Source organism: Eutrema salsugineum, unplaced genomic scaffold (genome assembly GCF_000478725.1).
Source record: "Eutrema salsugineum unplaced genomic scaffold, Eutsalg1_0 scaffold_9, whole genome shotgun sequence".
NCBI classification, from domain to species: Eukaryota; Viridiplantae; Streptophyta; class Magnoliopsida; order Brassicales; family Brassicaceae; genus Eutrema; species Eutrema salsugineum.
The window spans coordinates 10,236,374-10,261,636 of record NW_006256342.1 but is presented as its reverse complement, the minus strand read 5'-3'; the positions used below and the strand labels follow the sequence as shown (position 1 = coordinate 10,261,636).

General features: G+C 40.8%; 2 non-coding genes and 1 pseudogene across 2 annotated transcripts; 2 read left to right on the top strand and 1 right to left on the bottom strand.

The window, feature by feature from the left end:
* Nucleotides 1-5,223: 5,223 nt before the first annotated feature.
* LOC112087170 lies at nucleotides 5,224-5,329 on the top strand. Its single transcript, XR_002899935.1, has one exon. It is a non-coding gene; the product is annotated as a small nucleolar RNA R71 (small nucleolar RNA).
* A 5,711-nt stretch (nucleotides 5,330-11,040) lies between these two features.
* LOC112085504 lies at nucleotides 11,041-25,263 on the top strand (annotated as a pseudogene).
* LOC112087204 lies at nucleotides 14,652-14,758 on the bottom strand. Its single transcript, XR_002899969.1, has one exon. It is a non-coding gene; the product is annotated as a small nucleolar RNA R71 (small nucleolar RNA).

The following is a 25,263-nucleotide window of genomic DNA, read 5'->3' as shown; positions in this document are numbered from 1 at the left end:
TTCTTCCTCAGGTTCTCTCCTAACTCCCCCGGACTTAGATTTTTGTTAGTCTTTCAAAACCATAGCTCCTTAGACGAATAGTGGTTGCTTTTTCCTCCAAAAATTTCGACAATCTAGAACTCATTAGGCTTTTTGTTTCCCTCTCTTTCATTAATTTTTTTAAAAAAAAAAAAAAAAGGAGCACCTTTAGATATAGAGTCATAGAGAGCATGAAATTACCAATAAAAATGAGTCTTGTAAAGCTTAATAAGGTTTCTGATATTCTTCCTTCCTAATTCCATTCATTCTTCCTCTTGAGTGACTGAAAATTGTGTTGTTGTTCTTCTCTCTGACGTTTTTGCACATATCTGCTGATATAAACTAAAGAGAGTATGCATGAGGATTAGAAACAAGGGTTTTGGGTTTAGGGTATGGTACCAGATAAATATGAACTGGCCATCTAGGACGACAAAGGGTGGTAAAAATGAGGGTAAAAGACGTCCTAGATGTATATCTCGATGCTTGCCTAAAATTAATGATGAGAAAATTAGATATCAATATTAAGGTCAAATAAAATGAGCTAGTATATTCTGTCAGAAAAGAATCTCCATGAATAGAAGTCCTCTGGTGGTAGTTCGTAAAGCAAGTACTCTAGCTACCGCCTAGTCTAGTGCTAACCACAAATGAGCTATCATGCGTAGTGTCGAAGCATGCAGGTCTAAATCATCACAGTTTTGTGTCAAACATTCCTGAAAAATATTTAAGGTCGAATAGGTTACATATTGAAATTTAGAAAGTACTTGAAATTTTAAAAACAGAGCAAGAAAATGATTAGTACGAATAGACATCCTCCCACAGACATAAATCACACTGTCCACAATGTGAACAAGTTGGTGAGAAGATGGTGAATAAAAGCAAAAATAAAATAAGATAAAAGAAAAGAAAATGATGATAAAACCGTGTTGGCTGTAAAATGACAATGAAATGCTGATCAATCACTCTTTCTCCGATGTGCTTGCTTCGAAATGGTGCTGCTCCTATAGGAAGGTGACGACGCGCTCAAAGCGTCGTCCTTGTCTCTCAACTCTGCACTCCAGATCAGAATGTGTGTGTGATGATGTCGATGATGAAATATGGCCGGTGGAAACAGATGGCTGAAAGTGAGCACGTGCTGCAGCTGCGTCGCGCTTCGCTTTGGCCACTATGTATTGCCCGATAGTGAATGGTAGACAAGGTACAGAGGGTAAAGTTCCGGAGTCCATCGCGGACGTCCTCCGTTACACAATCTCGGGACTGATGCTGCATGTAAACAGACTCAGTGCTCTTCGGTGCCAGTGCAATACTTGTAATCGAACTTGTCTGGATCGAAAATGGCACGAGAGATAATGTGATCGCGAGGAGAGATAGAGTAGGTCATACCAGACGTCAGGAAGTGGATCATCATATGAGAAACGAATCCTACAGCCTGTAGTATTGCCGTAATAGCGCTTCCATAAGCAGTAATAGCGTCCTCGCAACCATGTAAATCATGCTTCACCTTCACCATGTTCTGTGCTATGATCCAGGCAAAGCAGGCAAGTCGGGGGTCGTCCATAAATGGTATCTTAAGTGTAATGAGCTCGGTCTTCAGAACACATCCCATGTTGGCTCTAGAGAAAATCATGTGTGCTAAGAGTTTGTGCAAAACTCTCACGGCAGGATGTGTAAGAAGGACTGACTTGGATCTCCCGCTATCATAGACGCCATGACCCATCTCTCTCCATAAGTCAAAATCAGGTTCTTCTTCGAGGTGAATGCCATCAGTGTATGGAAGCTTAAGAGCTTCACAAACTGCAGAAATGGTGAGTGAGTAGGTCTGTCCGCAGATAGAGAACGACAGAATGTCGTCAAATGCTCTGGGGCTCCTCCTCTTCGTGTGGTGGAGGGTGATGGTTGCTAAGAACTCGCGGACTAGCTCGGCATAAGTTGGAAGGTTCAGCTCCATGTAGGGTCTCAGCCTAAGTGCATCGATGTACCATATTACATCTTCACTAATCCCAAGCATCTCGAGAGTATGATAATCAATGCAGAGTATTGGTTTGATGTTCAGCTTCTTGAAACACCTTGCATAGTCCACTCTTGGGTTGATCTCTTTCCCAATATAACGAATCTGTGGTGGCTCGGGAATCGCATGTGTTTCTCTTGAATGTTGGAGCAGCCTCATCAATCGACTTCTTCTTCTCGGTCTGGCTTGGTTCAGCATGTACTCTCCAAGAGTACTATCATCGGGTATTTCCTCAGAGCTGTCACTAGTGTGACAGCTTCTTTGAGACTTGGTTTGTTCCATTTTCCTACAAGACAAGATGATTCTTGGAAAGAGAGTGAATATGGATGCTGCGTTTAACCTATTAACAATCATTGATACTAATTATAGTATCAAGAGATTAGTTAAAACAAGCAAGCAAGCATAATTGATATAAAATCAAAGAAATCGAGTAGTTCGTGACCAGATTCGGATTTTTGATGTTCTTGACACAGAAATTTTCTAAAATTTTGTTTAATCGAGCAATTTCCATACCAAATCTATAGGTTACCTAATACTAATCACTAATCACACAAGATTTGACCAAATTCAATCAATTTTGCTGTTCCAAATTCTGTTTTTACAAAGCATGTAGAATCCAAATTTCAAAATTCTCAATTCCTCTTAAGCTAAGTGTTAAAATCGATTTTCAGATAAGCTAGAAGTATAGTCTATTGCTCTTAAGCTATTTCCACCACTAATAAACCAAGATTTGGGCTTTTTAAGAAAACCCTAAATTCCAAAATCAATTAAAAATGGCGAGTTTGAACTTCATACCTAGCTGGAAAGAGAGATTTGATGATAGATTCGAAATCAGGTTTAAAAAGAGTGAGGTTTGGGCCAAGAATTTCTTAAAAAACTTAAGAATTGAAAAAGATGTTCTATCTCCTAAATCTCCAAGTCCTTTGTAAAAGAAGGGAAAAAAGAGTTTTGATCCAAAAATTGTGTTTCCTTTCTTTAAAAAGCGTTTTTGTCGCAAAAACGGGAAATTTTTGGGAATTCAAAGGCTTACGGGAACTTACCTTTCTTGTCTTGTACGCAACAGGGAATTTAAAACTTACGTAAAATCTTAATGGGCTTTTCCGGAAATGTTCCAGAAATCATCGGGAGTCACCGGGAACATCTGAAAAGCAACGGAAATCGGAAGTTCCGTCTCAACGACCAACGGCCGCAGTCAGGAGACGCGCAACCGCAGTAAACATAGACTCGGCCGCGGTCACATTCACGGTGCCGCGGTCGAAAGTGTGTTGGCCGCGGGTCGGTTGATCCCAACTTTTGGGTTTTTGCCAGGCCGAGCAGCTAAAATCCCCTCCTTCTTTTTCGGTTTTTCTATTTTTCTAATTTTTTTGTGTTTTTGTTTTATAAGAGTACCTGAATCTAGAAAGAAAAAGAAAACATGAATTGTAAAAAGGGAAAAGAAAACTAAAAGAAAGAGTACCTAAATGGGTTGCTTCCCATTAAACGCTTTTGTTTTAAGTCGTTTAGCTCGACTTAGGCACAAAAGATCAGGCTGTTGAAATGGCACTCCACTTGATGTGCCTTTATCATTTCCGGTCGCTGGAGGTTTAACGTCTTCTCCTTGAGGCGCCAGCTTCTTTCTTTCACTCTTCTTCCGGACTTTAACGTTGTTTAAAACCCTTGTTGTGTTCTCGATCAGCTCCTAGATTTGGTCCTCACTAGTCATTGTTGCATCTGGCGGAATGATGATCTTGGTCTTTGCAAAAGCTCTCGGCTTTTCTTTTCCCTTTTCTTTTGGCCGTTTTCCTTTACTTGGAAAAACGTCTAGGACAGTCGGATAAAACTTCCTGCGATCTACATTGAGGAAGACAGCATGCCGGTTTGTGTGGTCGATTACTGCTCCTACAGTAGCTAGAAATGGTCTCCCGAATATGAGTGGTCTCTCCTTGTCTTGATCCATTTCCAGAACTTGGAAGTCTGCTGGAACAATCTTGTCCCTTACTAGAACTTGTAGATCATGAATCGCCCCTTCAGTATCTTTCTGGGATGAATCTCCAAAGATAACCTTGACTGTCGATGTCCTTAAAGTTTTTATGCCCAATTGTTTGGCAAATGTCTTTGACATGATGTTGACATTGGCTCCGGAATCGCATAGACAGTGTGTGAACTTGATTCCTGAAATGAAACATTGGAAAACAAAACGTCGCGGAACGTCGGCTTTTGTAAGCCTTTGAAATGGGGAACGTTGAGGTACCTTGAATGGTGGCTGCTTGGCATCAACATCCTTGTAGAGTGGAACAAATATAGGGGTTTCTTCATCCTTTCCATCGGTTCTTCGGGCAGCGTGGTTATGGCATTGCAAATTCTTGGGGTTATCTTCAACTCTTCCGGGAAGAGCTCCATTTTGTCTTTTCATAGAGTCGGCTGTTTGGACAACTTGGACGTCTAGCCTTTTGACGTGCGAAGATAAAGCTTCAAACTTCCCGTTCATTCGTTGTACATGCAGTCAACTTTCACGTTCATGTCTTTAGCTGCTTTCTCGTTTGTCATAACAAGCTGTTGGATGGACTGTTCAAGTCTTCCGATTTGCAAAGCTAGCTGGTTCATTGTGACTCCTTGCTGTTGTACAAATTAATTGTTAAAACTCGTACCTTGATAGTTATATAGCTGTCGCGGCTGTGAGCTCCTGTCCCTCCAAAATTTCCACCGTGGAACTTGTTTTGGAAGGATCTCTGCTGTGGTGGGTAGTGCTGATCTTGAGGGTTCTCCACATTTGGATTGCGGTAAGAGAGATTGTTGTAGTTTTCATTCCGGAAGTTATTGTTGAAACCATTGTTGAAACGATTCGGGTATGGTGCCTGTGCTCCTACATAGTTCACTTCTTCTTCTTGAAAGGTTGGGTTAATGTGATCGATATCACAAGGTCCTTCGTTTTCAGCGCCATTGTTGGTCTCACAAGCATGGATTGGGCGATTGTTGCTTTTCAAAAGCTGGCTCATCATGTTCTTCAACTCGGTTATCTCCTTGTTGTCTGTTCCGGTTTGCTTTGTTGATCGATCAACCTCCGGACCATCATTGCTATTGGCTTGAGCTAAATTTTTGATGAAAGCTCTTCCTTGTGCTATCGTCTTTTGTCCAAAATATCCATTGCTAGCTGTATCAAGCGAAAGTTTGTATTTTGTTGCAAACCTCTGTAAAATGTGCTCAGCAGGCTTGATCCGGGAAATCCATGGTGAGGCAGTCTTGTTAATACTCCTTAAAACGCTCCCAGGCTTCATATAAAGGTTCTGTCGGTCCTTGCTGAAAGCTTGAGATCTTGGTTGTCAGCAAATTCGACCTTGATTTAGTATAGAAGTGGTTCAGGAAGGCAGTTTTACATTCTTCCCAATTGGTGATTGATCCTGCAGGCAAAGATTTCAACCAACGGTGAGCTTTTTCTGCTAAGGAAAAAGGGAACAACTTACACTTTAAATAGTTTGCGGTGGCCATGAAAGGGGTGCTGACCAACAAGAGTGTAGTACACAGGCTTCAACTCAAAATCGTTTCTTTGAAACGCAGGGGCGCGAATCGCAGAACGATTTGCATAGAACTGCTCAGGCCTGTTGTAATCTCCAAGTGTTCGTCCACGACCAGCTGCAGGTGCAGGTTCCCTCACATTCCGATCTTCTGGAGCGTTCCTCTAATGTGGAACGACCACAGCATTCCCACGCGGTGCAGGTGGTGGATTCTGGTCAACAACATCCACTGGTAAAGGTGCTGGTGGAATGATGCTACCATATCCATCAAGCCTTTGGCCTCTCGCATTGCACACATGACCCTCTTGGTCTCTCCAGATTCCATCATCATCACGAACAAGTCCATTGGCGTTTTCCATCATTGCTGGATCTCTTGCTTTCCTGTTCGTTCGCTCTAACTCAGCTAGCTCTTTGTTGCTCAAATTCACTAGCGAGATGTCCTTGTTGCTTCTGGTTCCACGAGTATGCATAAACCTGAAACACCAAAAACAAAGAGAGAAAACGAAATAAGTAAATTAGGTTATAAAAAGAAAGGTGTCGCGCGACACCACTTGTGGGTTTAACCCTGATCGTCGTAAATTCGTCGTAAAATGTAAACCCTAAACCCTATAGGGTTTAGCTTTCCCAACTCACAGAATGGTTTTTGGGTGCATTTTCCTGAGTAAACTAATGTATTATATACGGTTTTGTAGTATAAGATTAAAGAACTTGTAGATATGTGGTTTATGTTACGACGAATTTACGACGAATCACACCCATTCGTCGTAAATTCGTCGTAAAATACCATCGAGTTTACGACGAAATGTAACCCCTAAATCTTATAATCAATCTTTTCTGGGGTTCGGGGGGGATTTAGATGAAGATAATGATATGACTTACCATCTCATAAGGTAAAACAACTTTCTAAACAAAAAAAAAAAATTTCAAAATTTGACATATATGTGTTTATCAAGTAATCTTAAAGTGTTATATACATTTAGAGAAGATGTAAGAATTTATCTTAGATCAAACCAAATTCTTCATTATGTTATGTAAACATGCTAGAAACTTATACAGACCACATTTAGCATGTATAGTCATGCTTGTATGTGCTTATGGGTTTTTCAATTTTTGTAATTCATCATTTTTGTACATATATTACGACGATTTTACGACAATATGTAAATACATAGCCATTATAATTTTTATGATTTATAAGGATTTGTCGTAAATTCGTCGTAATTTTACGATGATTTTACGACGAATAACCCTGATCGTCGTAAATTCGTCGCAAAGTCCAGATACAGCCACGTGTGTGTGTCTTATTCGCTTTGTTTTACGGTTGCAGCTTTACGACGGATTTCGTCGTAAATTCGTCGTAATATTTACGTCGGATTTACGACGAATAAAAATTCTATATATATGGAAGCACCCCTTCCTCATTTCGTCGCTCATTCAACTTCTTCCTCTCCCTGCTTCCTCCTCACTTCGTTGCTTCCCTGCAAACCCAAAAAATCAGGTAATTTTTTTTTTTACTTAAAATCTAATTTTTATATTTAATTAGTTTAGAAATACAAACGGTTTAGGTCGGAAATTAGTTTAGGCTCGGAATTTGTTAGATTTAGGATCAGAATTCGTTAGATTAAGGATTTAGGGTGTTTGTTATATAGATTTAGGATCATAATTTAAAATTAATTTGTAATTTCAAAAATAAAAATTTTCCGGTTTTGCAGACGATGACTCGACGGAGGACGCACTACATCAACTTTATGGCGGACGGACACTCTTCCCAGGCGTCTGCCTCGGGAAACACCGGGACCGATGTCCCTTCATCTTCCGGAGCCTCCCAGGTTCCGAATACCATAGCGGAGCAGTCTCCACCACCGCCTCCACCACCACCTCCACCACCACCTCCACCGCCGACTCCCAAACCGGTGGCCCACCCTCCTCATCCGTATGCCCAATTTACGGTTGAGGACTTACTAGCCCTACCGGGACGGGGGGCTTTACGACGTCTGGTTCCCGGAAAAGAGGAACGAGGCTCTTATTGGTAAGTAAAATTTTTTGTTTTTTATATTGTTTTAAATTAATGCTTTAATTTTCTTAAATATTAATGTAATGTTTTTTTTTTGGTTTCATAGGTTTGACTTGTATAATTGTGTCGGTCGGATCGTTTCCGACACAATTAAGAGTCATTTCGTTGAGCCGCACTACAACTGGAGCAAAGTGTCGCAAGAGACGTTCGACACTTGGTACAAGTGCTTCGCGGTAATGTTTTTTAAATCTTATTTATATCATTTTAAATTATTTTAAATTTAATTAATCTTACTTTTATATTGTTTATATAATTTTTTGTTTTCTTTTGCAGCAACGGTGGAACTGGACATCGGGATCAACGAGACGGTCTGCGAAGCTTTCCGGCTGAAGGCGCAGAAACGCCTAGTCAACACCGTTTCCGATTGGAAGCGGAAGTGGGAGACCGATGGAGACGACGCAAAGCCGAGCTCCATGTCCACTTTCTGTTGGAACGGGTTGAAGGCGTATTGGCTGGACCCGCATGCCCAAACCACTGCGGCTAAGTGTTCGGCCGTCCGAAACCGGGTCGGTCCTAACGGTAAGAAATTAGTGACCCCGCACACTTCTGGCCAAATATCTTTTGCGGGAAGACGTCTCATGATGGTAAGTAATTAAATATAAATTATTTCATTATTATTTCATTTTTAATTATTGCTATAATTTATTAAATATTTTTGACTAATGTTTATTAATTGGTAGGCCGAGGAGAACGGAGGAGAACTACCTCCAATGACGAAGCTCTTCGAGACCACTCACCGGAAGAGGGACAGGAGCTTTGTCGACGCTCGGTTAGAGGAGATCTATAATGCCGCTATGCAGCGGATCGCCGAGCGGGAGACCCAGGCCACACCTGACGGTACTATCCAAGTACCGTTGACCGTCGCTGAGCAAGACCAGATTTTCGAGGAGGTATGATCTATTTCAATTTTTTTAAAATTTATTATATTTATTAATTAATAAATAATTAACGTTTTTATTTTCCATTTGTAGGTTGCTCCGAAGAAGAAGGGCCGAACCTTAGGGATGGGCTCTATTAGAGACTGTCCTGCCGCCTCGGCTTCCGGATTTCGCACGCAGGAGGATGCGAGTCATCTTCGCCAGGAGCTTGCTATGGCCAATGCTGAGATCACCACTCTCAGGCATGAGCAAGTGGCCCAGAAGCAGGAGCTCACCGAGATGCACGGTCTCTTTGACATCATTGCGGAAGCGGTTCCGCAGTTGGCCACCGCAATCCGAGCGAGGCAACAGCGAGCACGAGGGGTCTTTGAGACCGGTGGTACTTCCGGTACTGGACCATCGGACCAGCAGACGCAGGGTCAGTCTTCGGCTCCGGTAGTGCAGACGGGAAACGACGGTCCAGCAGCAACAGGCGGCCAAGACGGAGAGCCTCCTCGTGACGTCGACCTCAACCTCGACGATTACGAAATCACATTGTAGATTAGGTTTTTTGTAAAAAAAAATTTGTATTAAATTTTTTCTTTTATTAATAAATTATTTTCGAATTTAAATTTCAATTTAAATTGTTTTTTTCTATTTTTAATTTTTTGATTATTTAAAAAATTCATTAATTAAATTACAATCGAATTAAATAATTAATTTATAAATCGACGTAAATTCGTCGTAAATTTACGTCGATCTAACGTCGAATATTTAACGACGGATTTACGTCGAATATGTTTACGTCGGATTTACGTCGAAACTTTACGACGAATTAACATCGACAATTAAAAAATTAGTTTCCCTTAATTGAAATTGTTCGTCTCCTAATCGTTGTTAAATCGATGTAATTTTATATCGATTTTACGTCGTTCTTATGATGGACTTATTTCGTTGTACTTTCGTTGGAAAATTTACGTCGTGTTTACGACGAATAGTTTCCGACGATATTACGACGATTTTCCTGGGTTGGTAATTTTACGACGATTTTACGACGATTTCTGTTTAACGACGATTGTTTTACGACGATTTTTTTTTCGTCATTAATTCGACGTAAATGCTCTTTTACGTCGATTTTACGTCGATATCTGCCAACGTAAAACCCGATCTTTCTTGTAGTGCTAGTGTTAAAACCGATTATGATCTCTGTAGAGTTCCCAAAAGCTCAGCATTTTAGCCATAGTTACAAACCAATCGATTTTTACTTGCTTATTTAGATCTGCATTTCATTTGCTTTAGTTTGATATTTTGCTTGCTTCATTTGCTTTCCATTCGATTTTTCTACTTGCTCTTTAGGATAGATTTATTTGCTTTCTTTCGTTTTAGTTTAATCTGTGACAAACAACCAACCCCTAAAACCAATTTAGTCTAGACATAAAGTTAGAAACCGTAGAAGAATACCAGACACACAAATCTCTGTGGATTCGATCCCTAAATACTACTCCTGATTAGCTGTGCATTTGCGGCTTTCATTTGTTTTTGTTAAGGGTAAAACTTGTTCTCTCACGCAGTTGACACGCATCACATTCCTACCTGCGGCCAACAGCCATTTCACCACGATCCTGACCTTTCCAACCGCGGAGAATTGTCTGTCCGACCCCGAAGCCCTTTTTCAATCCCAGAAAGATTTCCTCATTTGGAGAAACCCTGAGTGACGACTTGGACACTTTAAATACATGTTTTTAGGAGCCCTAGGCGAGGGAGACACATACAATTTATTTTTTTGCAGCTTTTAATTTTTTGTCTTTCATTTTCTTAGTTTCTAGGTTTAGGGAGATAAAGATCTATGTTCTGAGTAGTTTTATTGTTGGGTTTAAGGGATTATCGATGGGGGCTATATATGTTTGATGAGGATTCCATTAGCTATAGAAGCCGAATCCTATAATTTTTTCCTCTAAAAATTATTTATAACGCATGGGAGTAGCGTTATGAACTACAATCTGATCTAGGTCTTGTGTGTTGCGAAAGTTTTCATTCGAGGCCAGTTCTAGTTCGAGAATAGCAGATCAACCATAGGAGTGGAAACCTACCTATGGGAGAGCTGTGAATATTTATGAGTCTTAAGCATACTGCATCTTTTTTCTTCCAGGGCCAGAGTGGAAACTGTAAAACAAACCAAGACTCTCAGATACATGTAGAAGGTTTGAAGAATCATGCGCCTCTCATTAAGACCGTTGGAATTCCCTCCTATCTAGTACGAGTGTTGTATTCCCTACTCACTATAAATAGCTTGTACAGAGAAACTAATTAGGTTAAGAAATGAGAAGTATCTCTTTCTCCATATTCTCTCTCTCGCAGACTCTCTCTATCCTCAAAGTCTCTTGCTAAATCTCTAAATCTCAATTATTTCTTCCCTTAAATCTCTCAATTCTTACATGGTAGCAGAGCAATAAGTTCCTTTCAGTATTCTCATTCGATTCTCCTTCTTGTTATTCTCTTAAATCTCGATATTTCCTTTAGATCTCGATTTAGTGTTTGTCGCAAACCCAGAAAATTCTTCATTCTCTTCATCTTCTCTTGATATCTCTTGCGGTTATGGATAACTCCAAGCCTGTGTTGCTCCCTGTCATCCTTAAAGGAGGAGATAAATATCTCCTCTGGTTCAGAACAGCCAAAGCTGTGTTGTGTGTTTGTGGTCTTTGGAGTCACATTGAGACCTCCGGAGTCGACCACAAAGAAGGTGAAAGTGTGGCGGTCTTGTTAGCAGAGGAAACCAAATGGTTTCAAGAGGACCAAGCTGTTCTCGCGATTCTCCAAGGATCCCTTGATGAGTCTGTTCTGGAGACCTATTCCTACTGTGAAAAGGCAAAAGAACTTTGGGACACCCTGAAGAATGTGTTCGGGAATGTGTCCAATCTCACTTGCATGTTTGAAGTCAGGCGAGTGATATGTTCATAAATTGCATCATTTAGGTTGTGTATTTCATTCCAAATCATATCTTATTTCATGCATTTTAGGTCCTTAGGGTTTGTTTTAGGACTTAGGAGATGCATTAGGTCCCAATGAGTCTTTGCATGTTTTGAGTGTTTATCAGGTGTATTTGGAGCTATTTGGAGTTGAAAAGATGAATCCAGGAAGAGAAATGGTGCTCAAGGCTTGAAAGATGGTGAAAATGGGTTTTGGAGGTTCTCGGCCATTCTCGCGTACTGCAGGAAGATTTTTCTCGGCCATTCGCATGTACCGCGGGTGGATTACTCGGCCAAAACGCGTACCGGCTAGTTAAGTTTCTCGGCCAAAATTCTGGGTGCAGACACATTTCCGAAATCGCCTGTCCGGGAAACCTTCCGGTCCGATTCAGCTGTCGGGTGCTTCATCAAAGTTGGAGAAGATTGGATCATGGTTCCAGAGCCGGTGGAATCATAGGATTTGTAGGCGTGAGCAGAGAGTTAAGCTCGTCGGAAGGAACCCCTGTCTCGCTGCTGTTTTGGATCGACCCAATGAGCTCCGAAGAATGCGAAGGACGGTGCACTTCCAGACCGATTCAGTTTACAGGGCCTTCATCACAATCTGCGATAATTGAGTCCTCTTTCCAGAACGTCCGAGATCATTCAATTCGGAGCTATGAGCAAGACGATAACGTCTCCGGAATGGACACATGTCTAGACGCCTTTCTCTGATCGTGTAAATGCACTGCGAAGATGAGCCGTCCAGGAAACCTTCCACTTCCCAAGCACCAAAGCTTCCTTCACAAAAATTAAAGATATATGAGTCTTCTGTCCTCTGAAACCGGAAGCACACAATTCGGACAAATATCTTAGAGGTTACGCTTCCCTGAACGCGAAGTGGTCCGAGGAGCCCTGAACGCTGCGAGATTGATAACCCTTATCAAAGCTAAAATTATGCTAAGGCAAAGATGGCACGGTGGAATGCCACGGTCTACACTTGACCGTGGCACTTGATTGCAGTTCTTCGGGGTTTGACACGATCTTCATGCCACGGCCTACACTTGACCGTGGCAAGGTAACACTTGGCCGCAAAAGGATTTTACTTGGATTCGGGAATTGCCACGGGGTAATGACATGGTCTACACTTGACTGTGGCAAGACAACATTTATGATGCAATCTCTCGGCATTTGACACGGTCTCCACACCACGGCTTTCGACTTGGCCGTGGCAACTTTGTGCAATCTTTCGGCGTTTGACACGTCCATGCATCACGATCAGAGGAGACCCGTGGCACCATGATTCACCCAAGAACAAGAGATACAGGACTTGACACGGTCACTTGCCATGGCCTGGCCAAAACCTGCTAGACCGTGGCAAACTTCTTCTTTACCCACCAAAGCCGGGTCAGTACCCGGTTTGTTCCGGGCTGACCCCGTTCGTCCAAGGCTTCTATAAATACTTTTTAGACCTAATTTGGAGAGAACCTTATTTTATCTTTAGTCTCCTTTTCCTTTTTGGTGAAAGAACCATAGTCTAATACCTTGTCTTTGAGTTTAATATCGATTGAAGAGTATTTTCCATCTTGTTTTATCATTTCTCATCATCAAATCACACTTCTAATCATGATTAACAACACATCTTGCAAAGGATCTAGTGTGTTGATCATGATTAGTGAGTAATCCCATATTAAGGTCTTAGATATGTAGATTAGGGTGCTTAAGTGGTAGATTAGTGAGCCTAGGGGTTAGATCATGCATATTCCATTCTCTACAACCTGTTCTTAATGCTAGATCCATACAAATCATATGTGGTCTAGATTCTGGGCATTTCATGAACCAAAAGTGTTTGATGAAATGTCTGAACCAAGGTTGTTAGAGGTTTAAGTGTTATTCATCATGGGAATGATTGTCTATATGCTTAAATGACAGATTAAACTGATTCTTAATGCTTGTTAATTCATGTTTCACTAATGATGATTAAGTTAGAAACTGTTTTGGCATAGAAGTTGATACCTTCATGAGAGGATTAAATTAATTAATGATGTTTAAGTTGAATGGTTTGCTTGATCATATGGTTCATTAGCTCATTAGTCTATCACTGAAGGCACCATAATCCACTATCATGTCTAAGACCTTTCTCATCATACATACATACACTCTCATCACTTGTCATTTGCTTAGTTCTTTGTTTGATCTCTTTTTAGTCATTAATCTTTTTTTAAGTTTGTAGTTGTCATTAGTCAATCAAAACCACACTTGTTTGCTTGGATTGAGAAACTGATCACATAGCTTAGTGTCTATCACCACATTGTTGGATTGATAACCTCTTTGTGCTACATTGACAAGGGGATTGATAGCCCTGAAACCCTCAAAAGTCTTGTCTATCAATTGGCGCCGTTGCCAAATTGTGGATTGTTTAGCATTAAGCTTTGATCTGTTCTTGAGATCAAGTGCTTTCTTTTTTGTTTTTACTGATTACTTTCAAGTTCTGTTTGTGATTTCAGGTGCATGAACACCAGGTCCAGATCAAGAAGCTGTGGTCCACCTTTCCCCTTAAACGACAACATTAATCTTTTGGTACCAAGGAGGAGAAGGGACAGGCGTGGCAGAGAGATTTATCAGGCTGATATGGAAGACCAAAGAGAGCATGTGGTGGACATAGAACAACCGGTTCAGGAGCAACAGGCTCAGGGTAATGGAGCTGGTAATGGAGTTGGTCAAGGGTTACATCGGGGTAATGTTCATCAGGAACAGGTGCATCAACAGCAAGCTTATATCCACCAGGGACAAGCTCCAGCTCATCAGAAGAGGCATCAGGCCAATGCACAGCAAAGACAACAGGTGCACCACCAACACCAGCCCTTCCAACACCAGCAAAGGAGATATGAGCAACCACAGGTCTATGTTGGAGAGAATGACAGGGCAAATGCTCATCAGTATGGAGCTGGAATTCAGGCACCACCTGTGCAAAACAACAACTTTGAAGTGAAGGCATCCTTGTTGAATATGGTCCAGAACTCAAAGTTCCATGGATTAGCAATGGAATATCCCTTGGAACACTTGGATCAATTTGATAAAGTGTGTGACCTGACAAAGATAAATGGAGTTTCTGAAGACAGTTTCAAGCTAAGATTATTTCCCTTCAGTCTTGGTGACAAAGCTCACCAATGGGAGAAGAATCTTCCAAGAGGCTCCATTCAAACCTGGGAGCAATGCAAGCAAGCCTTCCTGTCTAAGTTCTTCTCCACCTCCAGAACTGCAAAACTGAGAAACCAAATCTCTAGCTTCACTCAGCACAGAAATGAGAGTTTTGGTGAAGCATATGAGAGATTCAGGAGCTACACAAACCAATGCCCACACCATGGGTTTAGTGAGGCTTCTCTTCTCAGCACACTTTATAGAGGAGCTCTTCCCAAAATTAGAAACCAGCTAGATACTGCTTCCAATGGGAACTTTCTGGGTAAGGAGATTCATGCTGCTTTAGAGCTAGTGGAGAACTTAGCAATGAGCAATGACACTTATGGAGAAGACTATGACAGATCAAATAGATCTGAAGGTTCAAGCTCAGAACAGAGGCTCAGCAGAGAAGTTAAGGAGTTGAGGAGTGAATTGGACAAGTTGAAATTCACCACTCAAAAGCCAATGCACTTTGTAGGAGAATATGAGGAACCTTCTCAGATCTTTGAGAACATAAGTGAAGAAGGTCTCACCCAGGAGGAGCTTAACTACATTGGGAATCAGAGGTTCCACAGATATCAGTATGGCAATGCAAATCAGAACCTCTCTTACAGGAACCCCAATGTAGCAAACCCACAAGACCAGGTCTACCCCAATTCACAAGCTCCAAAGAACTTTGTTCCCAAGAACAACTTTCAAGGGTCATTTCAACCCAAGAATCAGTTTGCTCAGAATCAGGGTTTTGGTCAGCAACAGCAACCATTTCAGGGTACTGGTTTCAGTTCACAACATCAGCAAAAAGCACCACCAGGGTTTGGTCCACCACAGTTCCAGCAGCAAGCGCCGGTTCAACAACAGTTTCAGCCACCAATGGTTCAGCAGCAGCCACAGATGGGGTCAGATATAGTTGGTATTCTGCAACAACTACTTCAGGGTCAACAGATATTTGCAAGACAGAATGCAGTCATGCAACAGGAAATCAAGGAAATGAAGCAGAACCAGGCCTCAAGCTCAAGGTACCAAGGCCACCTACCTGGAAAACCTGAACCCAACCCCAAGGAATATGCTAAGGCCATTACACTGAGGAGTGGAAAGGAGTTACCTGGTATTGAGAACAACAATGTGATCATTGAGGACAATGATCAAACTGAGGGGGAGGCAGCCTTAAAAGATGATCAAGTTGCTGAGAAATCAAAGAAATAAGAGGGTAAAGAGGTAGCAAAGGAACCTGAACCAGAAAAGACATATGTGCCACCACCTCCATACCAACCCAAGCTCCCATTCCCAGGGAGGTTTAAGAAGCAACTTGTGGACAAGGCAAGAGCTGTATTTGAGAAGGCACTCAATGAGACACCACTCACTATGCCTCTCATTGATGCATTCCTGATGATGCCAAAGATGGGTAAGTTTTTGAAGGATGCCATTCTGAACAAGACTAAAGAACTTCAAGGCATGGTGGTACTAAGTCATGAATGCAGTGCTATCATTCAGAAGAAATCCATACCAAGAAATTTAACTGATCCAGGGAGTTTCACACTGCCTTGTGCCATTGGACCTCTTCTATTCTCTGGATGTCTTTGCGATCTAGGAGCATCAGTCAGCTTGATGCCATTCTCCATAGCAAAGAAGCTGGGCTTTAGAGTCTTCAAACCTGCAAGATCTCTCTTATCCTTGCAGATAGATCAGTTAGATTGCCTGTTGGTATGTTGGAAGATCTACCTGTCAAGATAGGTGGTTTTGAGGTTCCAGCTGATTTTGTTGTGCTGGAAATGGATGAGGAACCAGTTGATCCTCTTATCTTGGGCAGGCCATTCCTGGCCACTGCAGGAGCCATTATTGACGTGAGAGGTGGGATCATAGAGCTTCAACTTGGGTCTGAGAAGCTCAAGTTTGATGTGAATGAGATGATGAAGAAACCCACCATTGAAGGTCAATGCTTTTATGTGGAGACAATGGATCAGTTGGCTGATGAGTTGCTTGAGAAACTGAACACTGAGGATCCTCTCCAAGCTACTCTAACTCAAGAACAAGGAGACAATGGGCTCTTAGCAGAAGAAAGTGAGGGGTATAAGCTGTACTTGGACAATGCTAGAGAAGTTGGTCCTGAGACAAGGTTTTTGGAACTGGAACAAAGTGGCTCTGAGGTCTTGGCTATCAAAGGAGCAGAAATGAGCCAATGCAGCTTGGACAAGGATTGGAATGAGGCTGATGCACCCCCTGTTGAGCTCAAGCCTCTACCAACAGGGCTCAGGTATGTATTCTTGGGCTTAAACTCCACATATCCAGTAATCATCAATGATAGCTTATTAGAGCATCAAGAGAGTGCATTGCTTAGTGAGATAAGAAAGTTCAGGAGAGCCATAGGATATTCTTTGGCTGATATTCAAGGTATCTCTCCTGACATTTGCACCCACAGGATATACCTAGAGGACCAATCTATGTCCTCTATTGAGCATCAACGACGTCTTAACCCCAACCTTAAGGAGGTGGTTAAGAAGGAGATACTAAAACTTCTTGAGGCAGGGATAATTTACCCAATATCTGACTCAAGATGGGTATCTCCTGTTCATGTTGTGCCCAAGAAGGGTGGTATCACAGTGGTAAAAAATGAGAAGGATGAGCTGATAGCTACTAGAACTGTAACAGGACACAGAATATGTATAGACTATAGAAAGCTCAATGCAGCTTCTAGAAAGGATCATTTTCTTTTGCCTTTCATTGATCAGATGTTAGAGAGGCTTGCAAACCACCCCTTCTTTTGTTTTCTCGATGGGTACTCGGGGTTCTTTCAAATCCCCATAGATCCCCGAGATCAAGAGAAAACAACATTCACTTGCCCTTATAGCACATTTGCATACAGGCGAATGCCTTTTGGTCTCTGTAATGCCCCTGCCACATTTCAACGTTGCATGATGCATATATTCTCTGACATAATTGAAGAGAAGGTGGAGTTGTTCATGGATGATTTTAGTGTCTATGGCTCCTCCTTCTCGGATTGTCTCTCTAATTTGTGCCAGGTCTTGGAGAGATGTGAGCAGGATAACTTGGTGCTGGATTGGGAGAAATGCCACTTCATGGTGCAGGAAGGAATTGTACTTGGGCATAAGAAATCTGAGAAGGGCATAGAGGTTGACAGAGCAAAAGTGGAAGTAATGGTATCTGCAAACCCCCACTTCAGTCAAAGGGATAAGGAGTTTCCTTGGGCATGCAGGGTTTTACAGAAGATTTATCAAAGACTTCTCAAGAATTGCCAGGCCCTTGACAAGGCTGTTGTGTAAAGAAGTTGATTTCGTGTTAGATGCTGAATGTGAAGAGGCCTTCAAGATGATCAAGGATGCATTAGTCAGTGCACCAATTGTCCAAGCCCCAGACTGGTCCCTGCCTTTTGAGGTTATGACTGATGCATCTGATTTTGCAGTTGGAGCTGTACTTGGCCAGAGAAAAGATAAGAAGCTTCATGTCATCTACTATGCTAGTAGAACACTTGACTCAGCCCAAGAGAAGTATGCTACCACTGAGAAGGAAATGTTGGCAATAGTCTTTGCCTTTGATAAATTCAGAAGCTACCTGGTGGGATCAAAAGTCATTGTATATACTGATCATGCAGCCCTCAGGTATCTGATGACCAAGAAGGATGCTAAGCCAAGACTATTGAGATGGGTCCTTCTACTTCAAGAGTTAGATATGGAAGTACAAGATAAAAAGGGTATAGAGAATGGAGCTGCAGACCATCTCTCTAGGTTGAGAGTAGACTCTGAAGTCCCTCTTAATGACAGTCTTCCTGAGGAATCATTAATGGTACTCCACTCTTATTTGGAGTTTGAAGAAGTGGACAGCATCCAAGAAAAGAGAATGTCCTGGTTTGCTGATATTGTGAACTTTCTTGCTTGTGGAGTGGAACCACCTGAACTTGATGCTTACCACAGGAAGAAGTTCTTCAGAGATGTCCAAAGATACCATTGGGATGAGCCCTACCTGTATGTCCTGAATAAAGATCAGCTGTATAGAAGGTGTCTTGCTGAGGAGGAGATGCAACCTGTGTTGCAAGAGTGTCATGGTTCAGCTTTTGGGGGTCACATGGGAGCATTCAAGACTGTGGCCAAGGTTCTTCAGAGTGGGTTTTGGTGGCCCTCAATGTTCAAAGATGCTCAGCTAGTTGTTTCATCATGTGATGTCTGTCAGAGGCATGGGAACATATCAAAGAGGAGTGAGATGCCTCAAAATCCAATTCTAGAAGTTGAAATCTTTGATTGTTGGGGAATTGACTATATGGGACCCTTCATTTCATCTTATGGGAATCAGTACATTCTTGTGGCTGTGGACTATGTGTCCAAGTGGGTTGAGGCTATTGTTTCCCCTACCAATGATTCCAAGGTAGTAGTGAAGTTGTTCAAGAGCATTATCTTCCCAAGATTTGGAGTACCTAGGGTTGTTATCTCTGATGGAGGATCTCATTTTGTGAACAAGACTTTGGAAGGATTGTTGAGAAAGCATGGAGTGAAACACAAAGTAGCTACTCCTTATCATCCTCAAACTAGTGGCCAGGTTGAAGTGTCTAATAGACAGATTAAGGCCATCCTTGAGAGAACTGTTAGCTCAAGCAGAAAAGATTGGAGCAAAAGGCTAGATGATGCATTGTGGGCTTATAGGACTGCCTTTAAAACTCCAATTGGGACATCCCCTTTCAATCTGCTATATGGGAAGAGCTGCCACCTTCCTGTTGAGCTGGAGTACAAGGCTTTGTGGACTGTGAAGTTGCTGAACTTTGATATCAAGACAGCTCAAGAGAAAAGGTTCATTCAACTCCATGAACTTGAAGAGATAAGGCTTGGGGCTTTTGAGAGCTCAAAGATCTATAAGGAGAAGACCAAGTGATATGATCGTGACCAGCTCAGAGGAGGAGGAACCAGAGGTAGCTGGCAGGATCACTCGTTCCAGAGCTAGAGAGATGGCTAAGGAGGCTCACGCACTCATGGCCGCAGAGGACATCGATCAACTGGAGGCTGGAGCTCACATCTTCAACATCTCTATCTTGAAGAATGAAGAACCCAGTAACAATGACTAGGTAACTTAGGTGATGATTCTGTACTCTTTTCCTTGGTGAGGATTTTGGAAGGCAAGGAGGTTTTTAACGAGGCAGAAATCATTGCTACGTCGAGTTACTTAGAAGTTGTTACTAATGGGTAATAATGTGCAAAGTCACAATGACTTGTGCACTAGTATTTTAGGCGCACCACTTAGGTTTAGAAGGGACGCCTCGCTGTTTTATTTTTAAATCAAACTTCTTGTTGTTTTTTTTTCAAACTTCATGTAGTTTTGTATTAGGGCTGCGATTTTCTCTCTTACTCTATAAAATAGAGAAAATCGCCTAAGTAATATTCAGTGAAGAATTTTGATCAAACTTTTAACGTGTTCTTCTCTCGTTTTGATTTCTGAGAACTAAAAACTCTGAAATTCGAATCTCTTAAAAACTAATCTGTTTACAAGAGATTCTACTATCTCTCCATTCCATCGATATCATCTTATCATCACCACACCATCAATCGATCATCACACCACATCCACCCTCTCATCTCACTCGATCCGCCGAACCACCATCACCATCTTCGACTCGATCCTCAAGCCATCGCCACCATCGAACCGATCATCACCACCCCATCACCTCATCGCTATAGTCTGTCCACAAAATCGCCGCAACTGTTGCCTTTTCTTCAGAGTTGATCACCTAGGATCGTATCACGTAGTATCAGAGCCAACTCTGAACCAAAGGCTGAGAAATCTCTAACCCTTAAATCGCCATACTTGATTTGATTCCTTGTTCTGATTTCGCTGCTTAGATCATTAGGGTTTGTCGACTTCTGGTGTTTGTTTGCATCGTGTGTCTTCTATTTCATTGAATCATCATATCGTTGCTAGTTATTGCTTCAGATCGAGTTTGCGAGATCGTGTTAGGGTTCGTTAATTTGCAATTTAGTTAGGTTTGATATTTCGTTTTCATCGTATTCGTTAGGTTTGATAGATCGCGAGTCTGAATTCGAGTCTGTTTATCCATTGTTCTCGTGTTTGATTAGGTTGTCAAGAGTCTTCAGTTGTCGTTTGCGTTTAGGCCGTTTAAGAGTCTTTGTTTTTTTTTGGCTGTTTCGTCGTTCTCGTTTAGATTTGATAAGAGACTTCGTATTTTTGTTTTTTTAGGGTTGATTAAAAAAAAAAAAAAAAAAAAAAAAAAAGAGTACTAGGACGTTTTATTTTATTTTATAGTTAAATCATGTTTATGTTTTGTGATTCCGTCTAGAACAAGTTACTGTCAGGCGTCCCTGCGATATTCTCTCATTTCGTAACCAACCTCCCTGCTTTCCACCAAGTCCTCGTGTTCCTCTGTGTTAAATCCGTCCCCGTCCCGCATGTACGGGCCGAGGAACGGTTTTTAGTGGGCCGAATGGGCCCGAAACAGTTTCGGATGTACCGGTGCATTGTTTTTCTTTGTTTTTGGTACAACATATTTGTTGGATTTTAGTTCAGTTTATATACACTAAAGTAATGTTATGAATGTGCTAAAGTAATATATGAAGGTCTGTGTAGATAAAATTCCTAAAATAAATCAATGTTTAATCTCTGATTGATTTCTATATTTTTGGTTAATTAGGTGCAATACCTATTTTGAACGTCCAATTAACATCTAACAACTAATTTAACATGACTTGATACTATATTGAATCAAGCGGTTTTAAATGGATTTTGAGACAGAAACACATTGAGCCCACAATTCATCTCTTTTCTGTAAATATTTGGTTTCGTTTGCGATTAAGGTAGGTCTATCAGCGATATATTTGATAAGGGTATCGTGACACTCCTTTCCTTCTTTAACAAGTTCCTGACAGCAAGGAATGGAGACAACTCCATTTCCAAAAACTTGACTAATGATATCCAATGCACAGTTTGGGCTGATTTTAACAACACATTGATCCCATAACTTCTTCGGCTCGGTTTCTTCTACGGCAAATGAAGGGACATATGCACTCGTCACAACTAGGATAAGAAAAAACATCATGGTAATGCTAAGTCTCGCCATCTTTGATTAAGTATATGCTCTATGAGGATTTAGTGTTTTGTCTCAAGTGAGAGATAGGAAATAACTCCAAGTTTGTGTTGTTCTTCGAATCGAAGATGCTAACTCTATTTATAGATACAAATAATTAAAACGAAAAATCTATCTTGATAAATCAAATGACGTTTTTTTGTTTATTAACATTTGTTAAGTTACATTTATCTTGCTGAACTTATTGCTTTCTTTAACTTTTGATTGTTTATGAATCTGTAATAATTTATATCCAAATCGAAACAGAGATCAAAAATTTAAGTACGTAATCATCACGTATATGTATAGATAAAGTATGGCTTGTAAAAATAAAAAGTTATGGCTTTTAAAAATATAAAGTTATGGCTTGTAAAAATAGAAAGTCGATATCGAAACCGGAAACGTCATGCCTCTCGCGGTAACAAAACTATCTTTTATTATTATGGTTACAAAGTATATATGAGTAATGTTCAATATTTGAAATGTGGATTTTTTAAAAACTTTCAAATAATTTTTTCCAAAAAAAAATATTTTGTGTCTTGATGCACATTAATGTTTTTGGTAGTTGATCCCGATCATGTGCAAAAAAACACATGATCCGGAGTTCATTAATATTAGTGATTGTAGATTTGATGGACTAATAATATAATGAACAAATATGGCAGCTTACAATGGACACATGGTGTTCGTCAGGAGGTTTAACTAGTAAACGGGACTTTGGTTAGTACCGGAGGGTTCGAAGGAGGAGCAAACACGGCGAAATACCTTGTCAACTGTAAAACCTGTGTATGGAAGGAATATCCCAAAGCATTGGCTACTAGGAGATGGTACTCAACACAAGCCACTCTCCTTGCTGGCACTTTCATCGTAGTTGGAGGCCGAGACGCTCTCAACTATGAATATATCCTCCCGGAAGAAATGAACAACAAAAAACTCAACAACTCTCAACTTCTTAGACAAATAGACGATCTAGAGAAAAAAAATCTATACCCTTTTGTTTGGCTAAACACCGATAGTAACCTCTTCATTTTCGCCAACAACCATTCCATACTTCTTAGCCCGAAAAGGAATAAAGCGCTGGTTAAAGAAATCACGGTGGTGATGCATTCTTCAGGAAAATCAAGACGATTTATCCCCGCTTTTTTTCAAAGAAAAAAAAACAAACACACACACAATTGACTTTTAAAAGTTCAAATACAAGATTGTAAACGGTGATGATAATGCGCGTGTAATGACCCGCTCAACTCTTTTATTGTTTGTCGCTCACGTCAAAGGCTTAATACCGTGTGAAACAATGCTACTATATTAAAGTATGTAATAATATTAAAGCCTCACATTGATATATAGCATATTATAAACGTAAGAACAAACATTTTTATTTCTTTAAGCTCACATATTATTATGTTGGAACAGAATCATGCGGTTTTAAATGGATTTTGAGACAGAAACACATTGAGCCCACAATTCATCTCTTTTTTGTATATATTTGGTTTCGTTTGCGAATAAGGTAGGTCTATCAGCGATATATTTGATAAGGGTATCGTGACACTCCTTTCCTTCTTTAACAAGTTCCTGACAGCAAGGAATGGAGACAACTCCATTTCCAAAAACTTGACCAATGATATCCAATGCACACTTTGGGCTGATTTTAACAACACATTGATCCCATAACTTCTTTGGCTCGGCTTCTTCTACGGCAAATGAAGGGACATATTCACTCGTCACAACTAGGACAAGAAAAAATACCATGGTAATGCTAAGTCTCGCCATCTTTGATCTTTGATTAAGTATATGCTCTATGAGGATTTAGTGTTTTTTCTCAAGTGAGAGATAGGAAATAACTCCAAGTTTGTGTTGTTCTTCGAATCGAAGATGCTAACTCTATTTATAGATACAAATAGTTAAAACGAAACATCTATCTTGATAAATCAAATGATGTTTTTTTTGTGTTTATTAATATTTGTTAAGTTACATTTATCTTGCTGAACTTATTGCTTTCTATACCTTTTGATCGTTTCTGAACCTGCAATAATTCATATCCTAATCGAAACAGAAATCGAAAATTTAAGTACGTAATCATCACGTATATATATAGATAAAGTATGGCTTGTTAAAATAAAAAGATATGGCTTGTAAAAATAAAAAGTTATGGCTTGTAAAAATAGAAAGTCGATATCGAAACCGGAAACGTCAAGCCTCTCGAGGTAACAAAACTATCTTTTATTATTATGGTTACAAAGTATATATGATTAATGTTCAATATTTGAAATGTGGACTTTAATTCAAATAATTTTATCCAAAAAAAAAAATATTTTGTGTCTTGATGCACATTATTGTTTTTGGTAGTTGATCCGGATCATGTGCAAAAAAACACATGATCCGGAGTTCATTAATATTAATAATGGTAGATTTGATGGACTAATAATATAATGAACAAATATGGCAGCTTACAACGGACACATGGTGTTCGTCAGGAGGTTTAACTAGTAAACGGGACTTTGGTTAGTATCGGAGGGTTCGAAGGAGGAGCAAACACGGCGAAATACCTTGTCAACTGTGAAAACTGTGTATGGAAGGAATATCCCAGAGCATTGGCTGCTATGAGATGGTACTCAACACAAGCCACTCTCCTTGATGGCACTTTCATCGTAGTTGGAGGCCGAGACGCTCTCAAGTACGAGTATCCTCCCGGAAGAAATGAACAACAAAAAACTCTATGACTCTCAACTTCTTAGACAAACAGACGATCCAGAGGAAAACAATCTATACTCTTTGTTTGGCTAAACACCGATGGTGACCTCTTCGTTTTCGCCAACAACCGTTCCATACTTCGTAGCCCCAAAACGAATAAAGTGATCAAAGAGTTCCCTCAGCTCCCAGGGGGTGCACATAACTACCTCGGTTCAGCCTCCTCGGCTCTTCTCCCCATCCGTCTTTACGTAAACAATCCTGCTGTTATCCCAGCTGATGTCATCATTTGCGGTGGCGCAAAGCATGATGGGTTTTACCGTGCTGATAGGAAGAAGACTTTTGATCCGGCCTTGAAAGATTGCGCAAGAATGAGCATCAATAGTGCTAAACCTGTATGGAAAACGGAGATGATGCCAATGCCGTGAGTCATGAGCGACATTGTCATCCTCCCTAACGGAGAAATTCTCATCATGAACGTAGTTTCGCGCATGGAACTGTGCCAAAGATCCAAATCTTTCACCACTCTTGTACATGCCTAACAAGACACTAAGCAAACGTTTCAAAGAGCTTGCTCCTTCAACTATTCCACGCATGTACCATTCCATAGCCATCGCTCTTCCTGATGGTAAAGTCCTTGTCGGTGGAAGCAACACCAACGATGGATACAAATATGACGTTGAGTTCCCGACCGAGGTCCGACTCGACAAATTCTCACTGCCTTATCTTGACCCGGCTCTTGATTTTGATTTATTTAGCGTAAAGATGAGTAAAGGGGAAACTAAGATGGGAAAAGAAGAACACACTAGATTACAAGTTTGGTGCCAAATTCCACACCTACGTCTAGACGAAGGCTTTCTGCATGACTTCATTATCCACAGGTTATTTTCCTTTCCCAAAAACTTCACTATCCTTAAGTTACAAGTTATGTAA